General features: G+C 35.3%; 1 pseudogene; it reads right to left on the bottom strand.

The window, feature by feature from the left end:
- Positions 1-2126: 2126 nt before the first annotated feature.
- On the bottom strand, positions 2127-3941 carry LOC101694472 (annotated as a pseudogene).
- Positions 3942-18806: the final 14865 nt, after the last annotated feature.

Below are 18806 nucleotides of genomic sequence, written 5' to 3'. Positions count from 1 at the left end.
AATCCCAATAACTAGGAATATGACTTTATTTGAAAATAGGGTCTTTGCAGATGTAATCAAGTTAAGATGATGTCATTATGTGTTATGCTGGGTCTTAATTCAATGACTAATGTCCTTGTTCAAAGAGGAAATTTGGACACAGAAATGCAGAGATACACATAGAAGAGAATGTTATATGAAGACACAGAGAATGTTATATGACACTGGATGAAAAATGATGCATCAACAAGCCAAGGCACACCAAAGATTGTTGGCAACCAATAGAAGCTAGGAAGAGCCACAGAAGGACCCCACACCACTGCCAGATCATCAGAGAGTATAGCACTCTCACCCCTTGATTCAGACTTCTGGCCTCCAAAACTGGGACAGAATATATTTCTGTTGTTTTAAGACAGCTGGTTTGTGTTACTTTGTCATGGCAGCCCTTAGGAAAACTATATAACACCCACAAGGATTAGTCATTAAATTTTTTAAAGATTATCTATCTATGTATTTATGTATATATATATTTATTTATTTATTTATTTATATATTTATTTATGTATATATATTTATGTATGTATTTATGTATATATTTATGTATGTATGTATTTATTTATTTAGAAAGAGAGAGCAAGAGTGAGTACAGGTGGGGAAAGAGGAAGAAGGAGAAGCAGACTTTCTGTTGATCAGGGAGACCTAGCGTGGGGCTTGATCCCAGGACTCTGAGATCATGACCTGAGCCAAAGGCAACTGCTTAACCAACTGAGCCACCCATCCGTTCCTCATTCATTTTGTTTTCTTTTTTCTTTTAAAAATAATTCGCTTTCTTTTGCATGCCACAGGACAGATTTCTTTAAAACAGGGTACATCAAGAATAAAAATAACCCCCCAACAATCTTTATTTTCACTAATATAAGAAATCCTTCTGGAAACATAAGCAAATGACTAAAAAGGCTTGAACCACTGAATCTACAAGTTAATACATGATCTGTTATGGCAGAATAACCAAGGATTTTCACCCAATGAAAGATTTTAATTTTCCAAATATAAAAGAGTCTACAAGGATCATACATGACAAAAATCTCTTATTCCAGGTTTTATGGTAAAGATGGATAACACACTGGCAGCTGAAGAAAGCTGAAACTTTTACTAATAAATAGATCCAAATTAAGAATTTCTACATTTCTTTAGAAAACAGAACCAGAATTCTTTTTTTTTTTTTTGAACGATGATCCTGTGGAATGCCTTTACCTCCATCTTTCTCTAGTATTAGAAACAGTAAAACAGACACAAGGATGTTGACTGACAGCTCAACAATGCTGGATGCAGGACGTTTACAGGAACACTTGTTTAAAAGTCCTACAGGCTTATTGACTAAGGCTAGACAACAATTCATATGATCCTATTTGGTGCATTTTCTACCATGATCCAAGATCATTATATGGATATAGCCAAGGGCTGGGCCCCAACTTTCAGGAGAAAGACCACAAAGAAGAAAATAAGGGTGGCAATATGGTCCCCCCAGTTGATTATTTGTGTCCTGGAACTGGAAAAACAAAAGGTGGCAAATACAGACTGCAATGAGTTAAAGGACTTGGAAAAGTTGGCGGAGAGTGGCACGGTATACAAGTAAGGTCACTGGGCTTAGGACGGCAAGGGTGCTACGCTGAAAGAGCATCCGTGGGACCAAGTACTTATAATGTCTTGTGGTGTCATTCCCTCAATGACTTTAGAATATCTGTATGTAATAATAAATAGATCAGTTATGTAATAAGGCAGTTTGTTGAATACACACTCATCCTGTGGAATGAACCACCAGAGAGAGAAAGACAGACAGGATACCATACACATTCTTGAAAGTTTTTCTTGTGATGTGTTTTAATTTGTTTGTTTTTCAAAGCTATCCAGGCTAACTCTTTCTGGGGATTTCCTTGGAGAGAAGAGTGGTCCGCTGAGTCTGGTTTGCTTAACCTCTCCTTTATCAAGAGAAAAATAAAGCTGAAGGTTTTGATTTTTATTTTTTTCCCTTTTGGTTGCAACATTCTGCGTGTTCTCATATAAACAAACAAATGAAAATTCACAACCAACCAAACAAACAAAAAAAAAAAAAACAATAGTTTTTGATGTATCCAGTTGTTGTATCCTCAGGAAATTCCAGATGTTTCCAGGTAACTCTGTAGTTTACGGACTGTGGTTTTGTCCAATGAGTAAAGCTCAAAATCAAATGTTGTGTTTGTGATATGAAAGTGTCTAGTTTCTTCTATAAGGTTCACAACCTGTTGCAGAATGTGTCTCTCCCTCAGCATCATTAACCTTCTGTGAAGCTCCACCAGTAGGTAGAGCTTTGTCACATTCACCATTCTTTATTTGCTTATCTGATTTGCTTTGCTTTATTGGACTTTTCACTTCAAGAACCTGGTTGTTGTTGCTTTTTAATAAAGGCGGTGGAGGTTTGTGATGGAGGGTGAAGAAGCTGAGCTGCTTTCACTGTCGCTGCCGTCACTTAAGCTAACCCTGCGGCTTTGGCTCCCTCCTCTATTTACACGTCTCTCCATTTCAGAGTCATTGTCATTATCCTCTCTCTCATCTGATTCCTCATTGTCATCGGAATGCAGATCTTTCATTACAGACCTTAAAGGACCTTGTTGTCTGGTCTGGGACAGTGTGAAGCTGGAGCTGGAGTTGGCAGGGCTGGGTTGTTTAGAATCAGATCTGGAGGACATGTACTCCTCCGTGTCGGAATCATTGGGATCCACAATATTGTCAAATGGCAGTAAAGTTGTCTGTTCTTCTCAGAGGTCTCACTTTCAATTTTGACCTTTCCCATCTTGATGTGAGATTTATCTTTTATCTGTTTTTTGTCAGCAGAACACATGAGAAACAATGGTGGCATGCTAGAAAAACTCTTAAATAAAGCATCTGAACTACTCTTTTTCCTTTTTTTGGCTGAGAGTTCTTTGGAATCTGAAATGGGGGGGGGGGTGGCTTTCATGGGAGCCTCCTTGTCTTGTTGTCCACTGGTGATGGTGAGTAAGTTACTATCTGGTTTTGACTCTTTCCACATGGGTTTCAGTTCCTTGAAGGCCATCTTAGGAATGTTTTTTTCTTCTTTCAGTCATTTGTTTTCTTCGGGTTTCTTAGAGGATTCTTTGGAAGATTTGTTGTCATCCTGAAGGGTTCTTTGAAGGCACTTATATGTTCTCTGGAGTCTTTAGGAGGTTTTTCCTTGAGCTCCTCCATCAGTTTGTGAGGCTTTGAAAAACTGGTGGTGGTGGTGGTGGTGGTGCTGGTGGTGGTGGTGGTGGTGGTGGTGTGGCGGTGGTGGTGGCGGTGGCGGTGGTGGTGGCGGTGGTGTGGCGGTGGTGGCGGTGGTGGCGGTGGTGGCGGTGGTGGCGACGGTGGGGCAGCGGTGGTAGTGGCGGTGGCGGGGCGGTGGCGGTGGTGGGGCGGCGGCAGTGGCCGTGGGGTGGTGGCGGTGGCGGTGGTGTGGTGGCGGTGGTGGCGGTGGTGGTGGTGGTGGTGTGGATGCTCCTGTTGGGATCCCCTCCTGCCTTCAGCAACTTTCTTCTAAACTACTCTGTGGGGTTGTTGAAAGTTAGCTTTTCACCACAGAGGTGATTCACTGGTGGGTAGCCTTCGAGAGGCAATAATAAGTCATAATCAAAGCAGACTTCCTTAGGTTCTTCCTTGTTTTTAAAATAAACCTCAGTTGGCAAAATGAAACCAGCACACGCAGATTCTTCTACTTTGTAAGGTGCATCTTTGCACACTCTTTTTGGCCTAGGAAAGCTTTCATGCAAGCGGAAAGCGTTCTCCACAAGGTGCTGTATGTCCCTGTGCTCTGAGTGGCGCATGAACACCATCCAGTCATGGGTGAAGCCCTCCATGGTGGGTTTTTTCCTCACCTGGGCGCAGTGCCCCAGCTCCAGCTTCACCTGCATGGCACACAAGCTAGCCATGCTCGGGGGCCAGGAGATTTGCTAGGGTGTTGTGTGGCACTCCCCTCCCCCGCGCCCCTCAGCTGTAATTCATGAAGAGGCTGCTATGAATGTGAGAGCGCCCAGGAGCGGAGGGCAGATGGGGGACATTCTCGGCCCTTTTCCCCCCGCATTCCTAAATGTTTTTAATACAGAAAACACATCTACATTTTTTATTATATTTCTTTGCCTTTACTAAAGCATAATATATTGACATAATTATTATCCTATAATAATATTTCTAAGGAATATTTAAGTTTTTTTTTTCATATTCTTAAGCCTAAACCAATGTCATATGTAGTCTGTAAGCACATACTAAAAGTTATAGTCAACATGCATTGATTGCTACTCCATTTTAGGTGCTATACTAAGTACTTTATGTAAATTACATGAATTTTACTTATAACAAATATATAAGGATTTTTTTTATTTTTATTTTTTTAAAGATTGTATTTATTCACTGAGAGAGAGCAAGAGTGAGAGCCAGAGAGTATAGAGGGAGAGGGAGAAGCAGACTCCCCACTGAGCAGAGAGCCCTGACACGGGGCTCAATCCTAGGACCCTGAAATCATGACCTGAGCTGAAGGCAGATGCTTAACTGAGACACCCAGGTGCTCCACAGATGTTTAAATGATGAAATTTTGGTGCAAAAAGGATAATATTCAAATCCTCATGTTGTTGAGGTAATGGAACTGCATCATATAATAACAAAGAAATCTTTGAAGGTATAATGCAGGAAGACAACATTTACTGATTTATTATATGCCAGGCACTGAATACTGAAATTATGTTTCTCAAATGTACCATCACAATATATAACTTCTGCCCCTCAAAAAATTTAGAAAGTTTAGAAAATGAATACTTCAATTACAGTGGTTAGAAAATGAAGTTTATTGGATGTTAATTTCCTTAGCCCATGTGATCAGTAGACTAAGCCAGATAGAAATTTAATATGAAAATGAGACAATAAAGAAGTAAAGGCAATGGTGTAGTTTGTCACATGTGATACCTTTTTTGTCATTCTCACAGTATCAATGACTTATTTTCTAACATGCACTGTATCTAGATATATTTGTATAATGTGTCTTCCCCTCTAGAGTGTGTATGTTTGTCTCCCTCCCTCTTTCTCTCTCTGTCCACATGTATAGTAATAATATGTGTAGGTTAAATATTATATGTAATAAATAAGTGTTTTACAAATTTGACACAAATAAATATATGACAATTAGGATTTGACAACAAAAGATATACTGAGTTGATTTGTACGAAAAGGTTAAACAAAATATTTGTTTGTATTTAACAAAGTGGGTATTACCAACAATTTTGATGGGGATACCACTGTTTGACAGTAGACATTTCCCCACACAATGTTAAGATGTTAAAATCTCTTCCATTCATACCCTCCATGCTGGTAGCAATATTTGGTCTATGACAATTGGAAAACACCTCACCACTTTCCAAATACCATTAAAGGAGGGGGTACTAGCCCTGGTTGAAAATCTCAGAGAGAGAAGATGACAAAATAGGTTGGAAGCTGCATTATTAGGTTTCATGTAGCTAAATGCTATAGCTAACACTGTAGATTAGATATCCAGGGCCCACTACTAGACTTCTAAAAATAATGGGAGGCCAAGCATACTGAACCTTCCTTTCAGTTAAGGGTGATCATGTGATACAATTCCACCGATAGGACATATGCAAATGTGCTAGGGGCTTTCTTCCATTCAAAAATAAATAAATAAATAAATAATAAATAAAACTTAAAACCTCCCAAAGAAAGGGTGTTTTCAGCTACCTGGCATGCTTATATAAAAGTCAAAGTACCACAGCCATCTGATGGGATCATGGTCATAAAAGGAAGCTGCTGGACATAAGGAATGTAAAACAGAAGAACTCTGGTGCCCTGATGAACACTTTGAACATCAGCAACAGCCCTTCATTGGTTACAACTTCTTTTTTTGCTATATAAGCATCATATAGTTCAGTCATTTCAGTAGAGTTTTCTTTCCACCTTAGCAGTATGATCCTATCATATATAGTTGGGTGACTTATATACAAAGACTCTTATTAAAGATCTATATGAAATTATATCACAAATGGATAGGAGAAATTGTGGTCAATTATATAGTTAAGCTATTAGAAGCCAGAGAGCAGGGGTTCCTGGGTGGCTCAGTATGTTAAGTAGGCCTTTGGCTCATGTCATGACCCTGCTCTCTTCTTAGCAGGGAGTCTGCTACTCCCCTTCCCTCTACTTGCCACTCTACCTACTTGTATACCCTCTTCTCTCTCTCTGTCAAATAAATAAATAAAATGTTTAATTTTTTAAAATTCAAAAATAGAAGGCAGACAGCAAATTATTTCCATCTGAGAATACAGAAGCAGAGATAAAGATGACTGATAAGGTAAATAAGAAGATAGGAAATAATTCATAGAGCTTATGGTAGCATATAAAGGAGGAGCTGAGTGGAGTTTTTAAGAATAAATTCAAGTAAGAGAAGGAATTGAAATGTAAAAGAAAAAGAGGAGGTTTAATGAAGGAATATTTTTAGGTAAAAAGGAAATGTCTCAGCAGCAAATATATGAAAAAAAGTAGATGGAGTGCAGTATGTGGTCAATACAATACAATACAATACAATGCTAAAGTGAGAGGTCTTAAATGCACAGTAATTTGAATGATTAAGAATTTACTTGAGTTCTTTAAACAATGTTAATAAATGCTTACATAAAGACATGTGTACCCAACTTTAAAAAAAAAAAAAGCCTCCCCCTGATTAAATCATAAACCTTTTATTTCAGAGTTCATCTATTGTAATCAATCATTGGAGTAACAATTTTAAAATCAGTTCATTGTCACTTTAAAATACTTTAATTTCTACACGGTAAATCAGCGGCTGTAATTCTTAGATAAAACATATAAAATGATTTTATTTTCTAAAATGATAAGAAATGATGAAAGTGAGTAGAAACCAAATGGGAAACTAAGAATGCAGAGATAGTTTTCCATGAATTATAAGCTACTCTTTATCAATTTGCTCTTGTTAGAATGCATTTCACTTGTATCTTATTTTCATCTTTCAACATACATATTTCTTTGCATGGCCAATAAGAATGATATATTTGACCTAAAAGTGAAAAATAAAATATTGCTACTATTAAAAAATGTGACTCTAGGGTGCAATTTAAAAATAGGTAGTTTTTCTGAAAATATTTCATATGGTTAGTTTTATCACATGGGAAATGCCTGTGATCATTTTTTAAAAATTCTTTCAAGCTAATCTAATAGACAATGAATGAACTAGAAATATCAAATTTATAATTCACTTGAATAACTTTTATTTTTTCAGTGATAAATCTAGGAGAAAAACCTATATGTAGCAAATTTAAGAGAATTTGTTACTTATAGTGTGTCAGGTCCATGAGTTTTACTATATGCAACTTTAACTATCCTGAAATCCTTGGGAATATATTGATAAAGTGACAGAAAACTTACCCAAAATGAAGGGCCAGAGGAATAAATTAAATTTACTATCAGAGGAAATAGAAAATATCTGTAAATTACAGCATCTATAGACAGCTATGTTTGCAACGTCCCTTTAACCCTGCTATGATATTTGCTAACCATGCTTTTGCTATTTGTTCTTATTACAGACCCAGATGGCCCAGGTTGATCTTTAATTTGTTAGGCTCAAAATAAAATATTGTCCTCTCCAGAGTTTAACAAAGGTTGCCCAACTTTATAGTCTAAGACATTCCAAATAAATCTGTTTCACACTGCAATTTAACCACAAGCAGAATATAAAGATTAGAACTTTCTCTTGGGTCTTCCCAGCTGCTCAGATTTAAATACCCTCATTGCTTGACCATCCTCCTTTGCTTACTGTGGACTCTTCTATTTGAGTCATTAAATAACTAAACATATATTTTATTTGTGTTCAGCATTTTCTTGTAAGATACTCATGTACCTGAGGGAGTGCTTTTAATGTAAGGTGAAATGTGTATACATTTGGGGATGAAAAATTCTTCCCTCTTTCTCTTCACCTTCCAAGATGTTAATTGATTTTATGAACTGCTTCTATTTGGTTAGGTTTTTACTGTCATTAAATAAGACTCCAGTTTTAATTTTTAAAAAAATATCCTATGGCAGAAGCTTAGCAGCTTCATGGTGAAGTACCACCTTGGTATGAATTCTTTGATGCTAAACAACAAATTTCCATTTGGATAATAACATTATTTTAGCTAATTCATAAATAATTTTTAAAATATTTAAAAATAATAAGTAAGTTTCTTGATTTATATACAACTCTATTCTTGGGATACTATTTTAGAATAATGCTACATTGTGTTTAGTTGTAAATATGTGAAGGCATTACACTGATTTATTTAATATATTTTGTTGGAAGTCTGTGATGCTTAGTAATGTATGAGGTATGGATGATAAATAATGAGTGATGTCAAATGTTAAAAAAATAAATTCTTTAGAAATATTACTTGAGAAATAGACTGATGAGAGAATAAATGTCTGGATACAAAATTATTGTACAGATAAAGAAAAGAAAGACTAGGAAATTTAGGAAGGACACACATGGAAGGGAAGTTAATTCATACTATTGATAAGCAAGATAAAAGTACTTTTACTTTATACTAAAGCAAATAAATGTACATTTTTTGGTAAATAAGGAATTTACTTGATTTACATTCGTTTGTGGAGAGTTTTATGAAGAAAATTCTTATTCCTTTAACATCTGTCTCAGTCTGAATAGCTATCTTTAATTAGCTATTAACAGGCAAATGTATACAAAGAACTCTGAGGATTAGATGAAAAATTAGCAGCTAGTGAAATAACATATGTGAAAATCATAATGTCAGACAATGAATAAGTTCACAGTAAAAGCTAATTGTCTACTTCCTCTTCCCTTCTACAAATTCCATTTTTCAAAGAACTTCTTTGTCTATTTAGATCCCACATGGTAAGTAGTCTGCTGTAGTTTCTAATTTCCTAATGCTATCTTTAATTTCCTTAAGATTATATATTCTCTATTAGGCAGTTTTATTCATACTCCCAATTATGACCAACTAGAAATACTTTGCACTGCACACATTACGGAGAGGAGATGGTTCTCTCACTCGACAGATTCACCACCTTACTTATACCATGCAATTGTTAACAAGAAAATTAAGAGCATAAGGAAACTGGAAAAAAAAAAAGCAAACAAAAAAAGGACAAAACCACAAAGCTTACAAGAAATTGTAAACTTTCTAACAGATGTCTTTATTGTGAATTGACTTATATTTATGTTTTATTCATTCAGGTCTTGCCATACTTAACAATAAAAATGCACCCATGTATATATGCCATGTTATATCATGCTGACTAGACATATGTTGAGTGGTGAGGTGAACCATGAGAGACTATGGACTCTGAAAAACAATCTGAGGGTTTTGAAGGGGCAGGGGGGTGGGAGGTTGGGGTACCAGGTGGTGGGGATTATAGAGGGCACAAATTGCATGGAGCACTGGGTGTGGTGCAAAAATAATGAATAATGTTATGCTGAAAATAAAAAATAAATTTAAAAAAAGCATATTTTCATATGCAAAGAAAAAATATGACTTATAACTGATCAATTACATGGCAAAATATGCAAAACCCCAAAAACACTTATCAAAACATAGTAAGGAAAAATACAAGAAAAAGCTTATAAAGAAGGTATTAAGGAAAGCAAAAGTAAGGTGCAAATAAAAGCAAAAAAAATATATTGAGGTACGAAAGAAGGAAGCAGAGTAACATTTGGCTTTAATTTTACTCTTTAGACAAAATCTAGTCTTCAGCTTCTTCATCAATTTCAGTATTATTTTTTAGAAGTTAAAAATGTGTACTTTGATATGATTTTTGGTGACCAAAAATATTTATATAATCAAGCCATACATTATCAAATATAATTATATGACAGGATGCAAACAAGATACTTTATTTGGATTCATTTTAAACATATAGATATTCACTTTGAGATACTGGTAAGCATTCAAGGATGAAACTTAACAGTTAACATGACGGAGTAGCCCACAATGAAATATTTTAAAGGTTGCAAAAGAATACCTTTTTCCTCTATTTTTTCAGACAGCAATACTAACATGGGAGCACTTACTAATGGTTGCTTACAGAGAAAATAGTTTCTTTGCTGGAATATGCTACACAAGTTAATCAAACTGAGATACCTTGACAGTACAAGGATTTCTTACATGATACCAACTGCAAACATTTTACAATAATTTTACTGTAGGGAAGATGCTACAATTACATGCAGTGAAAGATAAAAAGCAAATGGAAAACGAGGAAAGATTTTCCTCACTTTAAAGCTAACTATATCACCAATTGCCAGATTTCCAGATCTAAGTTTTTTTTTTTTTTAATTTTTTATTTTTTATAAACATATATTTTTATCCCCAGGGGTACAGGTCTGTGAATCACCAGGTTTACACACTTCACAGCACTCACCAAATCACATACCCTCCCCAATGTCCATAATCCCACCCCCTTCTCCCAAACCCCCTCCCCCCCGGCAACCCTCAGTTTGTTTTGTGAGATTAAGAGTCACTTATGGTTTGTCTCCCTCCCAATCCCATCTTGTTTCATTTATTCTTCTTCTACCCACTTAAGCCTCCATGTTGCATCACCACTTCCTCATATCAGGGAGATCATATGATAGTTGTCTTTCTCTGCTTGACTTATTTCGCTAAGCATGATACGCTCTAGTTCCATCCATGTTGTTGCAAATGGCAAGATTTCATTTCTTTTGATGGCTGCATAGTATTCCATTGTGTATATATACCACATCTTCTTGATCCATTCATCTGTTGATGGACATCTAGGTTCCTTCCATAGTTTGGCTATTGTGGACATTGCTGCTATAAACATTCGGGTGCATGTGTCCCTTTGGATCACTACATTTGTATCTTTAGGGTAAATACCCAATAGTGCAATTGCTGGGTCATAGGGCAGTTCTATTTTCAACATTTTGAGGAACCTCCATGCTGTTTTCCAGAGTGGCTGCACCAGCTTGCATTCCCACCAACAGTGTAGGAGGGTTCCCCTTTCTCCGCATCCTCGCCAGCATCTGTCATTTCCTGACTTGTTGATTTTAGCCATTCTGACTGGTGTGAGGTGATATCTCATTGTGGTTTTGATTTGTATTTCCCTGATGCCGAGTGATATGGAGCACTTTTTCATGTGTCTGTTCGCCATCTGGATGTCTTCTTTGCAGAAATGTCTGTTCATGTCTTCTGCCCATTTCTTGATTGGATTATTTGTTCTTTGGGTGTTGAGTTTGCTAAGTTCTTTATAGATTCTGGACACTAGTCCTTTATCTGATATGTCGTTTGCAAATATCTTCTCCCATTCTGTCAGTTGTCTTTTGATTTTGTTAACTGTTTCCTTTGCTGTGCAAAAGCCTTTGATCTTGATGAAATCCCAATAGTTCATTTTTGCCCTTGCTTCCCTTGCCTTTGGCGTTGTTCCTAGGAAGATGTTGCTGCGGTTGAGGTCGAAGAGGTTGCTGCCTGTGTTCTCCTCAAGGATTTTGATGGATTCCTTTCGCACATTGAGGTCCTTCATCCATTTTGAGTCTATTTTTGTGTGTGGTGTAAGGAAATGGTCCAATTTCATTTTTCTGCATGTGGCTGTCCAATTTTCCCAGCACCATTTATTGAAAAGGCTGTCTTTTTTCCATTGGACATTCTTTCCTGCTTTGTCGAAGATTAGTTGACCATAGATTTGAGGGTCTATTTCTGGGCTCTCTATTCTGTTCCATTGATCTATGGGTCTGTTTTTGTGCCAGTACCATGCTGTCTTGATGATGACAGCTTTGTAATAGAGCTTGAAGTCCGGAATTGTGATGCCACCAACGTTGGCTTTCTTTTTCAATATCCCTTTGGCTATTCGAGACCTCGAATAGCCAGATCTAAGTTTTAAAAAACAGTATTTTCCAACACATTTAAGAAACAACTGAAATACTTTTTAAGGTAGCAACAGCAACATCATGAGGATAAAAAATATCAAGTTTACTTCACAAAACAGGGCACATACCCTCTTTTTGAGAGCTTGATAAACTGCATAACCTTTGAAAATCAAACTTCAGGTCAATCAAACTTAAGGTCAAGGGATAGCTGAGATGAGTCTTGGTCTGTTACTACAAGGAAAAAAGTTGGTAACTTACTAGCATTTTCCTGGGCATGATTCTATAGCTAAAAACATCTTTCTCCTGTAGTTGTATCAGTTGAAAGAATGTGTCTACTTAGTATTTTGATTGTGTTATAAAGGAACCATAGGAATCATTGAATAGCAGAGAAAGCTAAAAACCTGAATCACAATGCAAATTATTGAAATCTGAGAATTAAATTTGTATAACAAGAAAAAGGTAATAAAATTCCAAAATCTAAAAATCAAGTTTGTTTTTGTATCCTAGGAAATTCATTCAATGACTTGAAATTATTTTTACACCTGGCTTTGAGAACAGTGAAGGAGGAAGCATAGTTCAAAAGAGCAAGGAAGGTGGAAGAAGATACAAAAAGAGGCAGAATAAGCTTAACAACCGGTCTGAAGGAACACTCCACACTGTCAGGGATGACAAGATAACCAAGTTAAAAAGCTGCATTGAATTCTGAAGTACTTGAATTGTTGCCCACTTTCTAAGAGGCATAACTGTGTATTAGAAGGCTTGGTTTGGCTTCACAAACTTTGTATGTGAACTCTGTAAAGACCCATTCAGTTATATGACAAAGTCGATAGTATTCCCACATTTGTGCACTGCACCATTATGCAAAATGTAGTGACTGGCTATATAGCAATTCCCAGGATTGGCTCAGTGATCCTAATGTACACTTAACTCATTTCTAAAGATGTACTTAAATTCCCTGATCAATGGCCATCCTTGGAACAATTTGGGAACAAACTAAACAAAGTAGTATTAGAATGTAACACAGAATGTAAAATAAATACTCATAAGCCCATATTGATATAAATGCATGACTGAAAAAAGTAAATGAGGAAGAAGGTAAAAATCTCCTGTGCAGAAGAATCCCAAATGAATTAAGTAGATGGTCTGCCTCGACGGAGTAAAAGATAACTTCTCACTCCTTAAATATGGGCAGCACATTACAATTGTTTTTTCAAGATTGTATTTATTTATTTGACAGAGAGAGAGAGAATCACAAGTAGGCAGAGAAGCAGGGGAGGGGGAAGCAGGCCCCCTGCTGAGGAGAGAGGCCAATGTGGGGCTCCATCCTAGGACCCTGGGATGATGACCTGAGCTGAAGGCAGAGGCTTTAACCCACTGAGCCACCCAGGCACCCTTTTCTTTTTATTTTCTTGGACATGCACACAAAATAATACTTTCTATACCAGTCTAATTCATTATCTAGGAAAAATAAAAAAATAAAGTCTATACAAGACTAACACAGATGGATAAATAAGTGGATTGATTAAGTAAATGGATAAATGATTAATAGATACCTGGGGGTAGAGATGATAGATAGATAGATATACAGATAGATAGGATAGATGGTCTTATGATATTCTCCATAGTTAATGCATAGAAAGAACAACAGTTCAGAGCAATGATTCTGGAGAACATTTCTAGTCACTTCTCCAGATCATAGACTTCATATCATTTGCAGACTGCAAAGAGAGCTTATATTATAGATGATGAAACTATTAAAAAAAGAAGAAATTAGTTTTTGCCCAATGTCACACAGCTAATGATCAGATATTTTATTAAGTGGAAGATGCACTAGGATATTTATAAATGTCTAAGTGCTATAACATGGCTATCTAGAACCTATCTTTGACCTTATTTCCAAAAATATAATTATTTTCTCTGCATTAATCAAGTTGAATCAGAATAATTAATTTTAAGCAGTTGATGGTAAAAAAATATAATTACATAAAATTAAATATTCTAATGCCCAAATTTTTACAAGTTCTGAAGTTTGATATTAAATTTGACTTGAAATTAGAGTGGCAGTGAAGAAGCTTTCATATAGATTTCTGAAAATGCCAAAAGTGTATACTAATTATAAAAGAATAAAAATTGAGCTTCTATTATCTTCAGGCTGATTAGTACATACCAGGACCTAATCTGTAAGGTACATATTCAAACTTGCAGCTGTCTAAACTAAGTCTCTGACTCTGCAGTGGGATCATCAATGTATATTGATACAGCTATATACATAATAAATAAACCTTTTATTAATACTAAGAAGACAATTAGGAATATATATTAAGCCCAAAATACACTAAATAAAATTCATTGATTATCTTTAAAAATGTATATCTTGAACATTTGTTTTATCAAAATATATGATGGGATTCCTGAAATGTGCAGCCTAATCAGTAAAGTGGTTTTATATAGTAAAATATATTGTTAAATATCTTTTAATATTATAAATAATAAAGAGGCCAAAATCAATTCTTCTTAAAATATAGAATTAAATTTTGTGAACATAACTTTATAGTATAAGATACATTTTTATATCCTACAAAATATCGTGACTTATTTTCAAGATACGTCAGTTTTTCGTTTTGTTTTTTGTTTTACAGACTCAGAGTATAGTTATTTATAAGATATTGTGGTATTTACTAAGAGCTAGGATATGACCCTGTATCTGAATCTAATTAATTCAGGGGAGTGATCAATAAAATAGTCATTTTGTTTCTCAATGTATGTAAAGTAGGCAATATACTTACATAGATCCTTAAGATTCTTAAACCCTGGTGTACATGTCTTCTCGCAATTATTCAATCAAACACGAATCAAGGTGTTGCTGGAATGAATTTTGAAGATGAAAAAGTCTCAAATCAATTGACTTTAAGTAATAGAGGTTTCATGGATAGGTCTAGCCTGAAAGTATATCCAGAGGCCAAAGAATGAAGTGGCCTCAAAGAAATAAGGACCTGAAGCAGATATCTCCTTTTGGTCATGGGGAAGCAAACTGCAGTGCTATAGGGAAGGCCTCATGGCAGGAAATGATAGTGAGTTCTAGGAGCTAAAAATGGCCCCGGGAGGACAGCACACAACAAAATGGGGATCTCAGTCTGAGAACTATAAGAAACAGAATCCTTTCAACAATCCCTGAACTTGTATGAAGATGGTGAACTTTAGGTAACACTGAAGCCCCAGCAACACATTGATAGCCCAGTGAGACACTGAGTAGTGGATTTAGCTAATAGCACCCTGACTCATGACTTATGGAAACTAAGAGATAATGAATTTGTGTTGTTTTAAGCTATTAAATTTGCAATAAATTGTTAGCAATAGAAAACTAATACAGTATACAAGTATTGCATAAAGTAAATATATTTATGAATATCTTATTAATATTACCTTGTGAGATATAAATGTGTAGTTTAGGATGAATTAAATAAAATTAAACAGCCATAAAAAAGAATGAAATCTTGACATTTATAATGGACCTGGATGGAACTAGAGAGTATATTGCTAAGTGAAATAAGGTCACTTAAACAGTATAAGCTAACATTTTGCTTTGATTAAAGTCTTCTTTTTTTAATCACTTTCAAAAAAGATATATTTAATAGACAATGAACTATTTCTTGTTGTCCCCATGTTATGTGTAGTTTGTTTTGTTTTGTTTTGTTTTTTGAAAATGTTATTTTCAGATAAGCAAGCATCAGAATTAATATGAAGTAATTTCCTCACAAAAAAACAACTGACTCAGGGCACCTGGGTGGCTCAGTGGGTTAAGCCTCTGCCTTCAGCTCAGGTCCTGACCCCAAGGTCCTGGGATCGAGCCCCACATCAGGCCCTCGGCTCAGCAGGGAACCTGTTTCCCTCTCCCCCTCTGTCTGCTTCTCTGCCTACTCGTGATCTCTCGCTCTCCATCAGATAAATAAGTAAAATCTTTAAAAAAAAAAACCTGACTCATTTTATGAGTATGTCTATTATTACCTTTCAAACACTGAAAAAAGCTTTATTTTGTTATTTTTCCTTTTTGTACTTTAATGGAGTGATCATAAATCTGTTTTTTCAATTTCTCAGATATCCAATCAGATAGTTAACCAAAAAATACACATTATATGCATACATCACACGTGTTTTCACTACATATTGTATTATAAATACATATAAATGAATACCAAATAAAATTATCAAAAGATCCTCAAGATCATTAGTCATTAGGGAAAGCAACTTAAAAACACATGAGATATAATTATACCTTTCTTACTATTGAAAGGAAAACAACTACAACTGGCAACACAAAACACTGAATTATTAATTACACAGAGCACATGGAATTCTAATATAGAAGTGAAAAGTGTGGACTTTCTTGTCTTGTTCATCACTTTAGAAAGAAAGACTATGTTTTCTAAGTTATTCTTTTTTTAATATTTTATTTATTTATTCTAAAGAGAGACAGTGAGAGACAGCATGAGAGGGGAGAAGGTCAGAGGGAGAAGCAGACTCCCCGTGAATCAGGGAACCTGAGGCAGGACTCAATACCAGGACTTTGGGATCATGACCTGAGCTGAAGGCAGTCACTTAACCAACTGAGCCACCCAGACACCCATTTCTAAGTTACTCTTAATTAAAATTTCAGTTGCGTGCAACTGCACCAGAAGTCCATGTAAACTATTAAAAACTGTATACATAAATCAGAAGACAAACTAATGTAAAATAAAGCAATGCATTATAAAAAGTTTCAAATAATTTTTTGGAAGAAGAGGATACAGGTGTAGGGTCATACAGATACTATTATAAAGAAATGCAGATGTGTATAATGTATGACATATATTAGAGAATATATGATATACTTAATATTCTATATCATGATATGTATTAAATGTACTAAGTATATATTTATACGGGTATCTGCATAAATGCATTTCTACTTCCAGTTAACTTGGAAACTTATTGTAAATTTTACAATCATACATATACATATACTTCTGTTTCCTTAATTATACATTAATAATTATCTTTAAATTTTTTGAATAATTCTGTTTGAAAATTATTAGTCATTTTATGTTACATGATGGTAAATGTACATTTGTGAAAATTCTTAAAACATCTTACTGATAGCAATTAAATAAAATTTAACTATTAAGTATCATTATAGATTTTCCTTACATTAGATAGTTCACAGTAAATAAAATTATTTTTTCATTTTCTACTGTGAAAACTTATCTATGTTTTATTTTCATTTTTATTTTTGTTATGGATCATATTCCTTGTGCCAAGAGGACTGCAAAGTCATAAAATCCAAAGAATAAACTATCTTCTTCATCAATGTAGGTATGACTCCTTGTGGTCACAAAATTTAAGAATTAAATAGACAAATTATCTGCCCTCCTACTTCACATACACATATACACATACACACTATACCACTTCAAAGAGCTTGGATAGAATAAATTGAAAAAAAGTTCAGTAAGATTGAACATGGGAAATACAGAAGTCATTGGTTCATGGTCATAGTGATGGTATACTACTGCTGAACAGATATTGAGAAGTCAATCAACAATGCCTTAGTAGGAGAAACTCCTTAATTTGAATTAGATACTGTTTACTCAGAGACACTTTCATGTCTACTGTTTTTGGTGGCAACACAATCTATTTTCTGAGAAAAGCCTTCCAAATTGGCAAGGAAGAAGTCAAACTTTCACTATTTAAAGATGACATGATACTCTACGTAGAAAATCTGTAAGACTCCACTGAAAAAACTGCTAGGACTAATAAACAAATTCAGCAAAGTCAAAGGATATCAAATCACTTTACAGATATCTGTTGCAGTTCTATACACCAATGATGAAATAGCAGAAAGAGAAATCAAAGAATTGAAACTATCTTCAGTTATACCAAAAGCAAAAAGTTACCTAGGAATAAACCTATCCAGGGAGATAAAAGATTTGTACTCTGAAAATTATAGAATGCTTATGAAAGAAATTGAAGAGGGCACAAACAAGTCAATCTTTCTTGACCCAGGCTCTGATTTTCTGTGTAACAATAAGTCCTTCAAAATATTAGAAGGTATTTGACGAATTTTCTCCCATTTAGAGTCACATGGCACTAGTTATACTCAAATTTCCTTACTAGAAAAAATCTCGCCAATCCTTTCTTTTGTTTCCTGTATCCATGCGATGTTCTCTCAAATTAATGGCAGCCACATAGAAGCCAAATGAAACTCAAAGCTTAATGGCATTGCTTCATAAAGCACTGTACAGTCTAGTTTCTTATTATTTGCCATCTAAAACTAGTTCTACCTCTGCAAAGTCCCCACTGTTGGGATTCTTTTACTGCCTTTCATTCCTACTTATAAACTGGACTTCCTTCTCTTCCCCCTTCCCACCTCCCACAAATTTACCTCTTTTTTGTATTCTACATTACTACTCTGGATCTTCTCTCATAATTAACTGAGGCTAACAAGTTCCATAGAAATCTAGGTCACTTTTCACTTGCCACATGTGTTAATACTGACATATGTTTGTCAGTGGTAATACTGATTTCTAGCTTTCCAACATTGACTATTTTCTCACAGTCAAAAGGCCACTGAACATATTTTTAAATTCCTCCTAAATCCAGATATTTTTGCATCACATAGATTGCTATTTCTAAACAAGAAAGTACTGAGATATTTATAGGCTCAAATATGGAGAATATATTTCTCCTGCAACAATACTGGGAGGGTAAAGAGATTGGCGGGACAGCCTTTTTTTATTTAATCTCAGGGATAGAGGATGACCAAGGCTCCACCACAGTATTCAACACATGACTTTCAAGTTATCCCTAAAATAATCTGTATTCCAGTCAGCCAGAAGGAAAAATAACATAATGGAGCATG

Source organism: Mustela putorius, unplaced genomic scaffold, assembly GCF_011764305.1.
Source record: "Mustela putorius furo isolate JIRA1106 unplaced genomic scaffold, ASM1176430v1.1 tig00000508_pilon_pilon_pilon, whole genome shotgun sequence".
NCBI lineage: Eukaryota > Metazoa > Chordata > Mammalia > Carnivora > Mustelidae > Mustela > Mustela putorius.
Note: the sequence above shows the minus strand (reverse complement) of the source record. Positions and strands in the feature narration are given on the sequence as shown.